This window comes from Microtus oregoni, unplaced genomic scaffold, assembly GCF_018167655.1.
Source record: "Microtus oregoni isolate MIOR12 unplaced genomic scaffold, Mior012 000065F_ref0000479, whole genome shotgun sequence".
Classification (NCBI taxonomy): Eukaryota; Metazoa; Chordata; class Mammalia; order Rodentia; family Cricetidae; genus Microtus; species Microtus oregoni.
Window position 1 is genome coordinate 1,044,971 of NW_024543875.1, and position 16,236 is coordinate 1,061,206.

Below are 16,236 nucleotides of genomic sequence, written 5' to 3' on the forward strand. Positions count from 1 at the left end.
GGGTTTGTGTGAATAAGTTTATGAGGTCAAGAAGGCCAGGGTATATTAGCCTGCTAACTGTTAGTTACTAGTGAGATATGAGAAGTGGGGAGAGCCAAGAAAAAGAACAAAGATTACTCCTTATGAAACTTTGCAAAATTTTGTAAATTGGAAGATTTGAACAGCTTATTTTTAATGTGTTATTCCCAGTCAGCAAGTTAAGCTATTCTGAACATGTGAACAGACCTAGACTGTCAGATGTTTCTTCTTGTAGGGAAGGAAGAGTTCGCCAATGAATAAAGAATTCACAGGTTCTTCTTCTTCTTTTTAAATGCTATGATTTGGAAAAGTTTGATGTTTTGGTATGAAGAATCACCATTAAATCTTTGTCAGCATCAGTAAGTCTGTGAGTCTATTAGGAAGACATTGAGTAAATGCCAGAAATAAAAGTTGCAGGATTTTCTTCTCTCTGTGCTTTGAAAACACCCATGAAAAATACATTTGAAATAAAATGTTGTGCATCTGGATGGCACATTTTAGTGTCCCAAATGTCTGAATTATATTGCGCTACTTAATCCCTAAGACAGCACCATATGTTTTGGAGGGAGAGAGGTTATGTCATTGTACAGAGAATCACTTGATCAAGGACATTTGAGCAGTAACTGAAAATTCTGAGTTTTCATGAAGTTTTTTTTCTTTTTAAAAACTGATCCAAATTCTATATTCTCTCCATAACTTTATGGTGATGTTTTGATGATTTTAACTATAAACTCCATTTGTTTACAAAATATTAAATATTTTGTTTAAATAGAGTGTTCATCACTGTTGGGGGAATGTCTGTGGCTGCTCCTGTTGGATCACATGCCTTGAGAGCAGAAATAAAATCTATATGCATCATTCTATAGTCTCTGTTCAGGGAAGTAATAAATTTCTGTGAGAGAGCAGTAATACTGATCTTATGTGGGGTATTTTACAGTACCGCGAGCCCGTGAAGAGAGAGGAATGGTAAAGCATGTTATAGTCTGTTAAGGTTTTTATTTTATATGCAAAGCCGCCATAAAGCATGCACTTGTGGTTCCACACTCTGTCTCCTTAGAATGAACAATGTCTGTACTTTCAACTTTTGTGCCATCGACCGTTTCCCTTTGGAAATTGCCAAGTCTATTGCTTTTAGCAACCGGCTTGGGTCCTGGTGCTCAATTCCTTCCTTGACTGGCATCATGCTAACACAGGCAGCAAGCAGAGGCTGTTGGGCTTTGAGCAACAGGCAAATTTGTGGGAAGGCAAAACAAAATATCAAATCATATTATCACTGAAGTTAAGGGCAGAGAAATGGAGTCCTGCAAGTTGTCATGGTCTGCAGGACATAGCCTAGATTTTTGAAAGTTTGCTCTCATGATGATTTGCTCAAGCTGATGAAATACATTTCATCAGCAGTGGGATGGGGGCTGTGCCAAGTGATGATGCTAATGATTTAACAGTGAGCATACCTGAATGATAGACAGATTCATTGGGGCAGCAGGAGGGGCTTCCAGCCAGACTGTTTTCTATTCTCCTTCAAGGTAGGACTCTCAGTAGGGTTTAGTCAGTTCCTTCAATTCTGTATGATTTTTCTTTGTGTCAGGGGCAAAGTCTCTATTCTCAGGATTGTCTACTGAGGCACAAGCCGCTGTGGTAGGGAGAAGACAAGACAGAGACTGAAGTAGAAGGCTGATCAGCATCTGGTTGGTATTGCTGTACCAGAAGCTGAGTCGTTTGTTAAGAAAAGAAGTCTGTTTAGTTCTTAGTTTTGAGTCGAAGAGCATGGCTTGGTATCTATTGAAGGTCCTGTGTGGATGGTCTTACAGAGCAGGAGGGTGAAGGAGAGGCAGACAGAAGTCATTAGAAGAGGCAAACACTGGACCAGTCGTGATTTATAATGATTTGCTGTCGCAGGAACTATAGTAAACACCAGGTTAATCCTATGAGACCTCCTCCAGTCTCTCCAATCAGTCTGTTCATGAATGCCTAGCTCAAAAAAAAAAGTACATAGGCCATCAGATTTCAGAGTGAGCTTTGGTTGGGTTAAATCATTCAACCACAGCAAGTAGAACAAAGGCTGGGTGTCCAGGAATCAGGAATGGCCGGTGCAGCTGAGGATCATCATTTCTCCTTGTTTCTGTCAGCACAGAGTGTGTCAAAGCTGTGCTGTGATTCTCTTCATGGCTGGGTTGACTGTTGTTAAATAGGCTTTGACACCTGCCCTGCCTTCTGTGTTCTACCTGCAGTGCTCTCTTAATCTCTGACTGGGAAGAACAGCAGTTTCATGTTGGTTTACTTCCTCATTGCTTCCATCATAGAGCCCAGAGGGACATTGTGGAGGTGACCAAGAGTCTGAGTTCCAAAGAAAGAGCACACAAGCTGGATTCAGGGTGAGAATAGAGTCCTGAGGTGAAAGGAGGGCTCGGAGGAGCACAGGTTGCATGAATAGGTTTTATTTTATAGCTAGGCAAGTGGTATGCAGTGCTTTGATTCTTAAAACATTATTTGGAACCAATAGTATGACTACACACTGGTTAACTAGAACATCACTTAACACAGGGTAATTAACATATCTATTACTTTAAACTTTTTATCATTTCTTTATGGTGAGTACCTCATGTTTCTTTCTTCTATTCTGAGGTATGTAACATACCCTCTTAAGTGTATGCTTCCTGAGGCATATCAGAGCACTAGGACTTTCCCTGCTATTGAACAATAACTTTGTGCCTTTGTGGTTTGGGGAGCATTTCCATGGAAGAAGAAGGTTGGGATGGATCCCCTTTCAGTTTCCTTTGCCATCTTAGAATTCACCCAATATGTGTCCCATAATACAAAATGTTAATCCCACCAATCAAGAATAAGACCACAGTTTAAAGTCACATTTGAAACAAGCATTAATTAGATTCTGGCCAGGTGAATTGGCTTTGACCAAGTACATCTCTGGGTTTCCAGAAGATGGCCCCAATCAAGTTTTGCAGTGGCTTGTATTTCCCATCAGGTCCAATCGGAGGCAAGTGTACATTCAGATGTACCTCCAGCCTACATCCAGCAGGGGCAAGCATATATCCTGAGTTTTTCCTGCTGTGAACCTCCTGCTCACACGTGACCAAGCACATCTGGTGCAGGTGGGTCAAATAAACTTGTTTAGCTGAGTGAAAACTCAAGGCTTGTTACCTCCCATAAACAATAGCCTCCAGAATTTTAGGAACTGTCTGTCCCTGGACAAAGGGGCTTTCAGATCAGAGACAATTTTGTTTCATGGATCTCTAAGGCATAACCATTATAAAGTAAAATTTAACATTGGCCAAAGGGAAGATGGGTCTTTGTGACTGAGACTGACATGGATTTTAATTTGTCAGTTGTACAATTTCACTGAGTTCTCTCCAGGAAAGCCGTAGGGTATCCTGGGTGAGGAGTGAGTGCTGAAGAGACCTGAAGCTGGTGACTGCACAGATGGGTAACAACATGGAGGGGCTGATCTGATGCCATCTGGCATGTTTCTGTGGTGCATCTCAGAAAGGTATGAACACCTGCTGTGTGACTCCATGGCAGGGAGGGCAGCAATCGCCACCAGGAAACAGCTAAGTGCGAGGAGGGAATGCATCTCTGCAGTATTCTGGCAGCAAGATCTGCGAGAGACAGCATAGAGGCAGTGTGGGTAGGATGGTACATGACAGGGTTTACAGCCCTCATTTCTGGTGTTATAAGGTTACAGGCAGTGACCTTGGAAGAGTTCACACTCAATTTAATTTTTATGGTTTCGTGGAATGGGAATTGTTTTCTGCCAGTCAATAAAGCAGTGGGCACCCTGCCGTATAATGGATGTGAATAGACCATTACTGTTTGCTATGGCCCCTTGACTGCAGGGCACTCTTATTAGTGGAGATTCCGGAGCTACAGGAATTTTATCAGCCCCAGGGCGAGTTCCTTATCCCTGTCAGCATTCCTGTTGCTACATAGAAAGGGTCTGGCTACTTCAAAAAGAAGGAAAGTTCCAAGTCCTTGAAGTTCGCAAGGAAAGGAGCCATCTGAGTGTCCATGAAAGAAGCACCGGGGCAAGCAAGCCAAGTGATCAAAACTCCCAGAAAACAGCAGCAGGAAACTAGTTGTCAAAAGAAATATTAATGAAGTGTGCTGCGTTTCCAGGGAGAAGTGAATGCTTACAGCAAAATCATTATTAGTTAAGGGATAGAAAAATGATCAATCCTCTTTTTCCTATGTGCTATGAAAAAACAAAAACAAAACCAACAAAAAACAAAACGACCAAACATCCTGCATTTCCCCAATTCTCAGCCAAAGCTGAGCAGACACCCACATGAAAAAGCAGTATATAGATGGAAGCAGAGCTTGGCCTCGTTCAACCACAGAATGGCCTCATTAGACCAGTGTGCTATTGATTTTGAATTCTTCATGAGGGCCAACTAATTGCATAGATGCTTACACTAGAAACAATGAAAAGTGACTGTATCAGGGCCGGACAACAAGGAAGTAGAAAACTGAAGAAGAATTGCTTCCTGGAAGCAGAAGGATCAGAAGTCCAAGGTAGCCTGGGATTTTAGCAGGACTAGATTGAGATAGTTTTTTTTTTCAAGTATGGTAATGGGTACAGTGTGTGTATTTGTGTTCATCTATGTGTGTGTCTCTCTGTATATCTGTGTGTCTGTGTCTCTGTGAGTATGAATCTGTGTCTATGTGTTTCTTTCTCTGTATGTGTGAGTGTATCTGTGTGTGTATCTGTGTGTGTGTATCTGCATGCATCTGTGTTTGTGTGTCTCTGTCTCTGTGTGTTCTCTGTGTGTATATGTGTGTGTGTTTGCGTGTCTCTGTGTGGTCTCTGTGTCTGTTTCTCTCTGTAAGTATGTGCGTGATCATGTGTCTCTGTGAATCTGTGTTTTTTTCTCTCTCGTATCTCTCTCTTGGTCTGTCTCTGTGTATATGTCTCTGTGTGTCATTGTGTCTGTGTGTCTTGGTGAAGGGAAGAGCTACTCATTTTTTATGCCTGCATCCTAGTTAGTCTCTAAATAGTGATTTTGTCTTCTTTTTATATTGCTTTATAGTTGAGACCACACACATAATTTTATTGCTTCTGGGGAATAGGCTGCTAAATGTCTCATGGAACTGACAAGAAAACCAGCAATTAGTTCCCCTCCATGCAATCACATCTCTTTTCCTCCAACCATCTTCCTTCTTCTGCTCTGAGATCCCCTTCAGTTTGTCCAACTCTTTGCTCCTTTGGAAGCCTTCATCTTCTAGAATGCTAAAAGGTGCATATTATTTGTTTTGTCCTAGGATACAAGACTCCTTTGCTTCATTCATAAACATAATTTATGCACCTGACACCTAGTGCATATTTATTTAATTGAATGAAGAAAAAGCTAAATGAGAAAAAAAGAGAATTCTGTCAAAAGATAAAATAGAGGCTTCGTGCTCCTGAAGTAAGGCAGAAAATGGAGCTAACCCCTGCTCCAGCACTTCACACATTGCTGCAAAACTGAGAGGCATGTCTCTAAAGAACGAGTCCTAACACTTCAACAGTGAGCCCACAGACTGGCACACACTGCATGACCACCACAATTGCTGAGAACGGCCAAGTTTTGGTCTTTGATTCTAAACACACACACACACACACACACACACACACACACACACACACACATTCTCTCTCTCTCTCTCTCTCTCTCTCTCTCTCTCTCTCTCACACACACACACACACACACACACACACACACTCATGCACACACACACTCACACACACACACACTCACACACTTTCACACACACTCACACATACACACTTCAGGTTTATTGTATAAATAGAAAGTGCTATTTTTTGCCTGCCCCACAAAATATTTTTAATTGTTATTACTCTGAGATTCCTGGTAACCCCTTCATGATTTCTATGTGATCTTTTGAAGAAGAAGCTAGGAAACTATGAAACTCTAAGCTTTCTTTCTTTAAACACAGAGCATTTTACAAGTTTGTCCTTACATTGATGGTATAAATATGCTAGAATTTTTCGTTAAGTCAACTTTATTTTTTACTTAAATGCCTTTCTCCTTAGGTAATGGGCTCCAAAGAGCCAGTTCATACACTAGGGATAAATACTGATTCCGTTGCTAGAGTTGCCACCAACTGCCCATGCCACATAACTGTCAGCCTCATTCAGAGGCCCTACTTCTGTCTTATGCTGTTTCCTCAGTTGTCAGTCCAGGGTCAGTGAGCTCGCATCAGCTTGAGTCAGCTGTTTCCGTGGTAATCCCCATCATGGTCTTGACACCTTAGCTCATACTGCCACTCCTCCCTCCCTATGACTGGATTCCAGGAGTTTGGCCCAGTTCTTAGCTATGGATCTGTGCACCTGCTTCTATCAGTTACTGTATGAAGGTTCAATGATGACAAAGAGGTCATTAATCTGGTTGGTTTAGGTGCCCTTTCCAATATTGTTTGGATTTGGGGTTATCCTTGTGGTTTCCTGGGAGTTTCCTTAGTGCCTGTTTTTTTTTTGTTTGTTTGTTTTTGTTTTTTATTTTTTGCTAATGCCTCAATGGCTTTCTCTTTCAAGGTATCTTTTTTCTTGCTCTCCCTCTTTGTCCTTTACCCAATTCTTCTTGATCTGTCATGTTCTCCTCCCTGCTCCCTTTTTTTTCTCCCTGCTTCCCTACCAACCTTTCCTTTTCCCCATGCTGTCAATTTACAATTTACTAAGGAGATCTTGTTTATTTCCCCTGGGGGTGGGTGAAGGGGGGAATCCATGTAGCTGCACTTCCTTCTAACTTGACAGTCCCTTCCTTCTACTTTCCTTCCTTATTTCTTCCTTCTTATTTCCTTCTTTCCTCCCTCCCTTATTCCTTCATTCCTTCCTTTCTCCCTTCCTTCCTTGCACCTTCCTTTTTCTTCCCTCCTTCTCTCCCTCCCTTCCTCACTCCCTCTCTTCCTTTCTTACTTGTTTCTTTCTTCTTCCTCCCTCCATTTTTCCCTCCCTCCTTTTTTTCCCTCCCACCCACCCTCCCTTTCTTTTTCCTTCCTCCCTCATCCTTCCTTCCTTCCTTCCTTCCTTCCTTCCTTCCTCTTTTTCTTCCTTTTTCCTTTCTTCCTTCTCACCCTATGTTTCTCTTCATAACATGCTGAATTTATTATGTACTCTCATTAGAATGGGCAATACAATACATGGAGTATGGCCAACCTACCACGGACCATACCCTTAAAGAACACCAACTCACCCTTCTCCAGAAGCTATCAACTATAAATAGCACCTTAGCTGGGGGATGGGGACTCATAAAACCCTCCCCCTCAATGCTAAAAGTTGACCACGTTGATTTTGTTTAGGTGTGTGCAGGCAACACAGCTGCTATTACTTCATGGAGTGACATGGTCTTATCTTATTTTGCTCTCACTGCCCCCAATCTCTGGCTCTTTTTCTTTTTGCAATGGTCCCTGAGTTATGGGGAGGAATGTGATGTAAATGTCCCATTTATGGCTGAGCACTTTACAGTTATTTATTCTTTGCACTTGGACTAGTTGTGAGGTATGTATCTCATTATTAGTGATTTGAGGCCACTTAATTTATTTAAGGTTATTAAAAAGTAGCTTACCACTTGTTTTTAGTTGTTTTTCTGTTCGTTCAACCACTATTTGTTTTGTACTTTTTTCTTGATTGGACATAGGTGTTGGCTCGTTTCAAGTACTATACATGACAGATTTTATCTTAGATTTCCTTATTCCATCTATTTCTTCAGTGAAACTTCCTTTAATTTGTGCTTGCCGAGTCCTGTGATCCTTCCTCCAGTTGCAGCTTCTCTTTTCTCTGTTGCTTCAAGTTCTACTGAGTCTCCCAAGCTCTTCTGAAAATGTGCTCTTTAACCTTTCACTTCTTTCTTGCTTATCCCGTGGCAAGATTCTGCTCTTCAGGGCCAGATTTCCTAAGTGAGAGACACCTATTGCCACATTGATGAATGCTGACTACGAAGACACTTTAAACACATCTCCACCTCACTGAAATATCATGAAGCTCCTGAGTCTTGAGTACAGAAAGATATGTTGAACATACTTCCATTTCATTTATATTGACTTTCGGTGTTAATATTTCCTTCCTCATCTCCCTCTCAACTTTCAGAGCTGTGACAGGTGCTTTAGCAATCATTGGACAGCTGGGCCATCTCCTCAGCTGTGTTTTATCCTTGCATATCAGCTCTGCCTAGTCTCTCAGCACTTCACAGCTACCTATACAGACCTAGTGCTTTTCAGTTTCCCCTGACAGCTATTTGAGTTGTCAAGTTTTACAGTTTTAATATTCTGACCCTTAATTGAGTAACTTCTTTAGTATACACAACTATTTTTATTTATTTTCCAGTAATATGTTTGCTACCTTGAAACAGTGTTGTCTTAAATTTCAAAATGCATTGTTATAAACAATTTAAAGATGTGAACAATTAAGAAAATAGTGTGGTCAATGCTTTAATCAAGTGTACTCTTCAAATGGGACCAACTTTACAAATCCAATGTTCACAACTGTCTTTTGTGTATTCATCCCACCGCTTAACTTATATTTATAACCATTGGCTTTTCTAGTGCATATTTTTACCTAATTATGATTTAAACACTCATTTTTACTTCTATATGTATGTGTGTATATACATGAAACCCTCTGGTTGAGTAATCTTTTGAAAGGGGATTTCTGGCTATCACTATATTTTTTTTCCATGAACACAATCTGCAACATATGTGAAAATGCTGAAACCATAATGATGGAGACCCAGTTAGAGAAAAATTGGTCTCCTCTCTTAACTCTTAATCTTGACTGCACACTGGGGTCACCTGGGAGCTGTGAAAGCAGTTGAAGCCTGGGTCTCAGCTTCTTAGCTTCTGGTTTAATTGTTCTGGCATGTGTCCAGGGTGTGAGGCACTTTAAATGCTCCCTTGTGATTCTAATGTACAACTAAGATTAAAAACTGCTGTTCTACAAAAGGGCTAAAGCAAAGATTAAGGATCATTGATATTAAAATGCAAGCTATAATTAGAAGCAGTCCCTGGGAGAGAATGATTTCTATTCCCTACAGGCTTTGATATTCACACAACTCCTTTTAGTGTGAAGTCTTCTTAGAAAATAAACAACCAACAAAGCACCCCAGTGTGATGAGTGTTTTCCAAAGGTTTTGCCATCAGTATATGATGGAGTGATGTGAGAATTTAGCTGCAGGTTTGAAACTCCACTTGGGTCTTTTCTGCTTAGATGGTTTCAGGTACAAACATAGGAGATGGCCACACATTTCTCAAATTATAACCTGAGAGGTTCTTGTTGGGAAGGAAGAAGAGAAGAAAAAGGTGGCTTATCTCTTAAAGCCAAATGTCACTGCATCCATGACAAGGAAGTAATACATAAGAAAGAAAGAAGAATTAAGATGGAAATAGGAAGAGGTTGGCATGGCCGTTACGTTGCTACAAGGTTGCATGCACAAATAGCACCAATCTTGGATTATATGCTGAGATCATGAAGAAGCCTGTGTTCTGGTGGTCTATGCCAGGATTAGGCCCTGTTGTCTTCTTTCTATGTTGGAATAGGATAAGGTAACTATCAGATAAACTGACTGCATGTTAACTGGGATTCTCAGATATGACTTGCATCAATTCTGCCCATGGAAGTCAATGGTTCCCTAGTAGGATAGCCCTCTGAAAGGCTGAGTATTCATAGCCTTGTCTTTAGATGAAGAAGAATGACAAGTTAAAATTCAGCCACAGAACATTTTTAGAGGCTGGGAGTTACAAGTAGCAATTTTGGCATGTGAGTGATGAAATACCTAGGCATGGACTTTACAGCCATGTACAGGGAGAGTGTTTGCATGCTTCTTTCCATGTATGCATTGTGTGCAAATCCTTCTGGAAGTTCTTAAACCCAAGAGAAGCATTTAATCATCAGTCAGCCCCAAGAGTCTGTAATTGATTTTTGATACAAGGTCTCTCTATGGTTGTCTAAACTGATCTGGAATGTGTTATCTTCCTGGCTCCAGCTGTTGAGTGCTAGGATTACAGATTTGCACCGCTGCACATACCTCCGCAGTGATTTTAAAAACACTGACTCTTTATTTGTAAGAGAATAAGGTAAAACAACAATGTATTGAAGAGATGTAGGTTAACACCGTACTACATATGTGGATAATTTATTCAAAATCAATTTCACAGACTGAAATATTTTACCTGAAATTTTTTTTATTGAAATTTGGTCGATTGATAAAGATTGAATTTTCTCCAGATCCACATGGAAGTGTATAAACAAGACCATGCCTGACACAGCTTGTGAATTCATTGTCAATGATAGTTAGTTAAACATTGGTGTTAAATTTTAGTAAACTTTAGCATACCACCTCATATAAAATAGGTTCTCTGAAACTTCGTTATTGAGGAATTGATGATCATTTACGACATCATGAAAGTCACTGATCCTGTAGAGTGTGTTAGTTAGGAGTTCCTGTCAATGAAAAGGATCTCGCTTCCTCCTTCAATTCCCAGTTGTAAGACACAGATGGAGTTTGGCATGGTTGCAGGCATAATTATAAGACCAGATTCAGTTACAGACCAGTGAGGAGAGGCCAAGCTTGACTTCGGTCCAGGCTCGAAGCAGTGAACTCCCAGAGAGCTCAGATTCAATTATGTAGGCGAGGCTTCTGCCAGCTCTGCTTCCGTTATTGCACTTTTGAGACTCCTACCTACAATGGAATGCCTGCTGGCTGTTACAGTTGATAAACCAAGTAGGAGTGTCCTACTGTTGAGAGAGCAGAGACTTACACAGAGACCCACTGTTGGCAACTGGTGTTCCATAGCTAGTACACAGGGCTAGGGGTCGTCACCTTAAAAAGACTAGGGCTGGCAGCTGCCTCAGATCCAATCTTTTTCTCATTTTAGACTAACTAGGCAGAGGGCTCTTAGATCTGGGTATGCTGTGAGGCTACAGGTCTGTGGGAAGTCTTTTTGACTCGTAAAATAGAGGAGAGGATGGTTGTTTAAATATCATTCACACAATAATAATAGATTTGAAAATATAAAGAGGATTACAGCTTTTAGGATTAGCATAGGATTAGGCTGGTTCTTTCTTCAGTACTAAAGACACAAATGTGAAAGGAAACAAAATGGATACAGTCTTAAGTAAAAATATAGCTAAAATTGAAAGGAAAAACGGATACAATCCTAAGTAAAAATATAGCTAATAATTCTATAGAGGAATTCTCTTAAGGGATTCTGTGTGAGCAGCGTATGGTCATGATTAGCATTAATGTTTCTAAATTGTCACCAATGGCTATAGGCGACTCCTGCAACAGAAGTCCTGAATTCTGACTGATGTGCAATATCAAAGTGTGAGAAGTTCATACTCAGAAATGAAATAGTGGCTTGGAAGCATTCCCAGTTATTAACCTTTGAAAAGAAGATTGCTCATCAGCATCTCATTAAACCTCCTACTAATGTGGCCTTCTTATTTACTGATCATCTGTCCTTTTGCGATTCACCACAAGCAAAGGTTTAGAAGCATTAGCACAGAATCTTCGTTTCTTGTAAAGACATTAAGAGCTACAGACAGGATGGAATCTTAGAGCTGTTTTGATTTACATTTTTCTGATGACTAAGGATGTTGAGCATTTCCTTAAGTGTCTTTCAGCCATTTTAGATTCATCTGTTGAGAGTCCCTTCGTTTTGGTCTGTACCATTTTTTTTTATTGGATCATTTGTTCTTTTGATAGCAAGTTTCTTGAATTCTCTGTATATTTTGGAGATCAGCCCTCTGTGCATTGTGGGATTGCTGAAGATCATTTTCTATTCTGTAGGCTGCCGTTTTGTCTTTTATTTCTTTCAAAAAAATTTTATTTATTATGAATGCAGTATTTTGCCTGCACACCAGTAGAGGGCACCAGATCTCATTATAGATGGCTGTGAGCCACCACGTGGTTGCTGGGAATTGAACTCAGGATCTCTGGAAGAGTAGTCAATGCTCTTAACCTGAGCCATCTCTCTAGCTCAGCCACCTGATACTTCTAATACCCAATAAACTGCAGACTCCAGACACACAAGCTTTTACTTTATTTGCCCTGTGGGGAATTGTCTGCATATCACAGCAGATCAAGTCACTGTGGATCTACTCCTTTGGCTTTTTGCCAGCACCAACATTGGCCTTCACATTCCCCCTTACCTTCTTCATTCTATTCTTGAGTTCCTTTCACTGTTTTTGGGAGGTGTTTTTCTTCTCATAAAGGCCATGTCTTGCAAGTCTATGTTTGGGCTCATTCTTCTTTATATAATTGAGAAAATCATAGATCATGCCAAATCCAGTTGTTTTCCCACCACCAAAATGAGTTCTGAATCCAAATACAAAGATGACATCTGGTGTGGTTTTGTACATTTTGGCTAACTTCTCCCGAATTTCTGACTTTGGTACTGTTGCCTTCCCAGGGTGAAGGACATCAATAACCATCTGTTTTCTTTGAAGCAGATGACTGGTCATGAACTTCTGGGTCCAGATTGTTACTGTGTCATTCGTGATGACTGCCGCAAAGCAGGAAAAGATCGTTTTGTCTTGTTGAACATGTCCTTTGTTTTACAGAAGCTTCTCACTTTCAGGAAGTCCCATTTATTAATTGTTGCTCTTAGGGTCTGTGCTACTGGTGTTATATTTAGAAAGTGATCTCCTGTGCCAATGCGTTCAAGTGTACTACTTCCAACTTTCTTCTCTATAAGGTTTAGTATGGTTGGTTTTATGTTGAGGTTTTTGATCCATTTAGAAACAATAAAACTAAGCAAACAAAGACCTACAAAAAGAATGTTTTCTGGGGCACACAATCTCTACTACTATCAGGACTAGTCTTTGGTTGTAAATGAGGACACTGGTGGATATCCTTGACAAAGATTTTGACAACAGACATCCAAGAATCTGAATCTTGAAATATGTAGTAGTCAGGAATTATGTTAGCAATAAGAGAGTGGTGCCATCTAATGGATCATTGTCCTTATAAACTAATGTGTAAGACTTTTGAGTCACATAAATGTAGCCCCAAATTGTGTTGCTACGTGTACATGGGATGCGAAATACCTGCACAAACGACTCAACCTCATCAAACTTCAATTTACTCTTCCCTAAACTGGGAAAATGACATAGCATTATTATTAGTAATAATTAATACTATTATGGGAAAACAATAAAATTTCAATAAATATACCTGTTTTTTTATTATAAGAGGCAAAATGAAGGGTTAGAGGAAGCTGGCACCAGTACAATGAAAACATCTACTTCTTTAAATTGTTTTTTGTAATTACTGTGTATCTGTGTGCATGATGTGCCACATGGAATATGTATAGGTCAGAGGACAACTTTATGGAGTGGGCTATTTCCCTTCACCTTCATGTGGTTCAGACTCAGGCCACCAGGTCTGTGTGACAAAGACCTCTACTTACTGAACCATCTTGTCACAGAACATATTTCTTTTATAAGGACTTTTAACAGCTCTTGGTAATTTCAATGTATTTAAAAAGGGGATATTTAAAAAAAGGATTCAAATGGATTCAGGAATATACGTTTTGAGGCCAAGCAGAAATTGCATTTTACTGACTAGAAGATAAAGGGTGTCATTAGTGGACAGAGTCAACTTTGGTTCCTCACAAATGCAATAGTAATATTCGTCATGTTTTTTTTCTTTTGGAGTTTTGAAATTGCCTATCTGTTTGTTTTAGATATTTTAATTTTGGTTTCCTCTTTAAGTTGTGCTGAGGATTAGTGGTAGGTATTAGGGGTCAGGTAAATATTCATGACAAAAGGAACAATATAGACCAAACATAGAGACAAGATCTACTGAGGGATACAAGGAGAAAGAGAATGGAAATTGTCAATGTGTGTTTTTATGACTAGATGAATGGTAAGGGAATCAATTAGGTGACAATGCTCTCTTCTTCCCTAGACCATTCTATTTACTTCTTATTTTCAGTTTTCTCAATATCAAGAATAATTTTGATGGACTCACTAATTAGTCATCAATTCAATTACTGTTGGGACTAGGCTAAGTATATTGTTTTGTGATAAAGTTTAAAACATATTAAAATGAATGAAAAGTAAACAATGGCTTCTAATAAAGGTGATAAAATGTATGTAAATTGTTGTAGCGGCGTAAACGAATGCAGACAGAGTGTAAAAATATATATATAGCTTTAATGTAGAAATAGACTTACAGAACCACTGTTCCCGCGGAGACCAGGAAAGCAGAAGCGAGAGCTCGGAGCTTGCTCGCCAAATTTATAGGCAGACATTAGCCCGAGGCGAACACGCCCCATAAGGGGTGGGACTTATCCCTACATCTCCCCTTTTTGTCTAAATAAGACAGAACTAAACCAAATACAACTACATACAATAACAACAAATAATAAATACAACAAACAATATTGAGAACAAAAGCTTTGCTACACATTCTATCTCAAGAAGTCCAAATAATGTAAAGAGTAACTACAATTATATAATCTTCAACTCAGTCAAAGATCTGAGAAGGGAATAAACACTACTCAACAAACGAGATATATCCAAAATGTGCAACAATTGACAGAGACAACTGACTACCTGGGCAATCACCCAAAGTCTCGTTTGCAACGTTGAGTCAACCAATTTTGGCTAAGGCCTACATAACTGACATACCATTATTAAAGGCAAGGAACTTTTCAAAACTATCTTACCCTGTCTTGGCAGGATATGACAGTCCTGTTTTATCCATTGATGCACGCTCTGTATCTGTGTCAGTGGTTGAGGTATGGGCATTTCTTTGCCCAAAGGCCAGTTCTGCCAAATAGAAAGGCTCCAGATGGAGTGTTTTTGGTGCTCAACATTCTCTCGGGAATAGAGCGGTGTTGCCAGGAGCAATTGTGTCTCACTATCACGAAACTCTGAGTTAGATTAAAGGCCATTTTCTACAGCTCTTTGAAGAGGTTGAAGATTATCTATCTATACTGAGTATAATCTCTATATATCTAAAGAACCTGATTAGTCTAATTATAAATGACAAACTTAGATGACAATTAGTCTATATAATTCTCAATATCTATCTAACTTAAAGACTAAGACAATAAACGACTGTGAAACAAATGAGGACAATGACCTCCAAATATAAACAATGTACAAATATACATTGCAGTAGGTAAATATATATCAATACACAAATATTATATAAGTATCTTAATCAGAGGTAGAAATGTACACTGCAATATGGTAAATATATACAATATATATATCAATACAATATATGTCAATACATAAAATGTTTTAAACAGAGGTAGAAACATGCATGCGTACAATAGTCAATATAATTTAACTTTGCATCAATATACAAGAATCTATACCAATATATTTGTCTATTATCCCATCAGCCCTCTTTTTTTTTTTCAAAATGATCCCTGAGCTTATAAAATTCCTCCCCCAACCCTCAATCATATACTAATTATAATCAACCCCTAAATGATGTCCCTAAACCCAAGGGCAAACTTTACTGGGAGAGGGGACGTCGTTCTCTAGAATTACTTCCAGCTGTCATAGGGGCGACGTTCTTTCTGGGGGATCCTGTGAAAGTAAAATGATGGTTAAATTTCAAGATAATGTCTTTTAAAATTGCAAATAGTCTCTGAGTATTTTCGTGCAGGTCTGGCCAAAATGTTGTATAAGATGTGCACCATTTCAGCTAACCAAGTTGGAACTGTCTTGTGCAGCTGGTACCCAAAGCAGGTCTTGTAGTAGCGCTATCAGTATCATGACGTCATATCAACCAGGTGGAGTTGTTGTTATGGGGCCCCATCTTCTTCCTGGAAACTTCAAATGTCACTTCAGGAAAAACTCATTGTTCATTATGAAAAACTTAAACATTAATCATATAGACATATATAGACATATATATATATATTCAATGAAAGGCATGATAGATATATTCAATGAAAAGTATGATAGATATGAAGAAAAGCAAAGATGTTTTCTAAACTCATATTTCTTTCTGTCCCATATCATGGCTCTTGACATGAGACAGAAACTCCAGAAATTCTGGGTTTTTCTCTTATTAACAGGCTTGGAATTGGAGAGGGACTGAGCCAGAGTCCAACTTCAAAACCAGCTTTATAAATTTAGAAATATGGTTTAATATTACTTACACAACCCATTCAGTTTTCTTGATATTTCCTATTGGGCAGGTATTTTTCCATCTGTCAGTATCCAAACATCCAGGGTCCCTTGAATTT

The 16,236-nt window shown here is 39.3% G+C and overlaps 1 pseudogene; it reads right to left on the reverse strand.

The window, feature by feature from the left end:
- Positions 1-12,118: 12,118 nt before the first annotated feature.
- On the reverse strand, positions 12,119-12,511 carry LOC121440169 (annotated as a pseudogene).
- Between the last annotated feature and the right edge of the window lie 3,725 nt (positions 12,512-16,236).